Source organism: Odontomachus brunneus, unplaced genomic scaffold, assembly GCF_010583005.1.
Source record: "Odontomachus brunneus isolate Ranch 3 - 2012 unplaced genomic scaffold, Obru_v1 Obru_scaffold_170, whole genome shotgun sequence".
NCBI classification, from domain to species: domain Eukaryota; kingdom Metazoa; phylum Arthropoda; class Insecta; order Hymenoptera; family Formicidae; genus Odontomachus; species Odontomachus brunneus.
The window spans coordinates 502,378-504,556 of NW_022639620.1; the positions used below are offsets into that span (position 1 = coordinate 502,378).

Genomic DNA, 2,179 nt, shown 5'->3' on the forward strand with positions numbered 1-2,179 from the left:
TATTTACTTGTTTTAAAAGTAAGTGCAATACAAATAAATTATTTTGTAAATTTAAATAAATTGTTTTCTAATAATAAAAGAAATTTTAATTTAAACACAAAGAAGATACTTTTAATATTACAAAGTAATTTATTTAGATTTATAAAATAATTAACTTGTATTTTATTTACTTTTAAAACAAGCAAATATTTATTTAAACACAGCTTTTACATTTAAAAAACTAATTTTCTTTTTGTAAGAAAATTATTTGCTTATTCTTATATATAGATGCCCACACAGCACGTAATATTGCAGAAATATTGCAGTGATATTGCAATATAGTGGTAATATTACATATCACAGTGAAATATTACAGAAATATTACTGAAATATTGCACTTTTACATATATCATTGAAATATTACAGAAATATTACTGCAGTATTACATACTTATATCATTGAAATATTACACATTTATATCATTGAAATATTATACTTATATATTTGCAATATTATAGTTAAATTATAGCAATATATCATATTCTAAATTGAATGGTGACATCAATTGACATATCAATTTCTCTGACATTATAGACATCATTAAAACGTTATTACGGCGTCATCTGAAGTCATCTTCCCTTACAGAAATAGTATTTTTTAAAAGTTTCTTTTAAAATTTAGTATTTCGATTTGTTTAATTTGGATTTTCTTGAATTTTTTTATTTTTTTATTTTTTTTGTTTGGATTAATCATTATAACATTTTGTTAAAAATCTAAAAGTAATTATCATTCGTTCATTACATTACATCAATATTGATCACATATCGAATGTTGTTGCATTGTTTCAATATCTATCAGCAAATTATCCAACAAACACTAAGTAAAAATTATATAACTATTATTTGATGTTTGCTAAGTATATTATAATGTACTGTGAACAATATAAGGATACATTATATAAGCATGAATTGTAAGAACATCGTTGGAGTCATCAGAGTCACCGTGTGCGCGCTCGATCGTCAGGTTAAGCAGCAGTTTAATGCGATCAGGACATGGATGGGGTGACCAGTGGTTATACTGCTTGGGATCGAAATTATCGCTGGAGGATTTCACGAAAGTTTGGAGTGTATTTGACAACCTTCGATACGTAGTAGTTTATGAAACATGAGAAAACTAGGAATATATAAATATATTTTTTAAATATTATGATTTTCTCACAGTAATATCATTGTGATTTTCACCATTATATTACAGTGATGCATTTGCCGCGGACATTTTAATATTACTGTGATATCTTAGTAATATTCCAGCATTATTTCTGTTATATTCCCTGGTAATATTGCAATGAAAATATAATATTGCTGTGATATTTCTGCGATATTAGGTGCTGTGTGGGTGTTTTAAATCAAATCAAAGAAATTATTTTTTTTATTTAGAAATTCATAATTTTACAGCTTATTTTACAAATTTAAAAAATATTACTTTATTACATATTTTCTAATTTATTATATATTTTCTAAAATCTAATAAATATTTTTGTAAATTAAGAAATTATATTTAACAAAATATATTTCTTTGATTTAAAGAATTTTTTTTAGTGTACATTACCAATTTCAATTTTGATTTTCTTATTTCTTCATTAATTTAATAATGATGAATAATTATATTTGTTTTTTTCATGCGTAATATTTATAGAAATATTTACAAAATATTATTATAAATATTAATTTTTTATTTACAATAAATATTGTATAAAATATTTAGATATTTAGTCTATATTTTAATAATATTTTGAATAAAGATTTTCATACTTTCTCCTTTCTCTCTTTATACATATATATAAAAAATATTTATAAAATATTTATATAATATTTTTAAAAAATAATTCGAAATATATATTTATAAATATTTATTATTAATATTGTGTGCTGTCTGAGTTAATACTTTGTTAAAATTTTGACAATACTTTGCGTAAGTACGCATATAGTACGTAATATTATAGTAATATCACAGTAATATCACATTTCCTTGCAATATTACAATAAAATGTAGCAGAAATTTTACTGTAATATTACAGAGATATCACGATAATGTCCGCGAAAACGCGTCACAGTAATATTACTATAATTTATCACAGTCATTATCACAGACAATAATCAGAGATCTCAGGGATATCATACAAATATATTTCGCTACAATA

General features: G+C 22.4%; 2 protein-coding genes across 3 annotated transcripts in view; one reads left to right on the forward strand and one right to left on the reverse strand.

Annotated features, from left to right (window-relative positions):
- The window catches only part of LOC116851263 (1,5-anhydro-D-fructose reductase), a 254,733-nt gene that overhangs the window by 238,881 nt on the left and 13,673 nt on the right, over positions 1–2,179 (reverse strand). The window lies entirely within an intron of this gene.
- LOC116851279 (protein ALP1-like) overlaps positions 1–2,179 on the forward strand; it is a 33,625-nt gene that overhangs the window by 9,882 nt on the left and 21,564 nt on the right. The gene's annotated exons all lie outside the window — the stretch shown is intronic.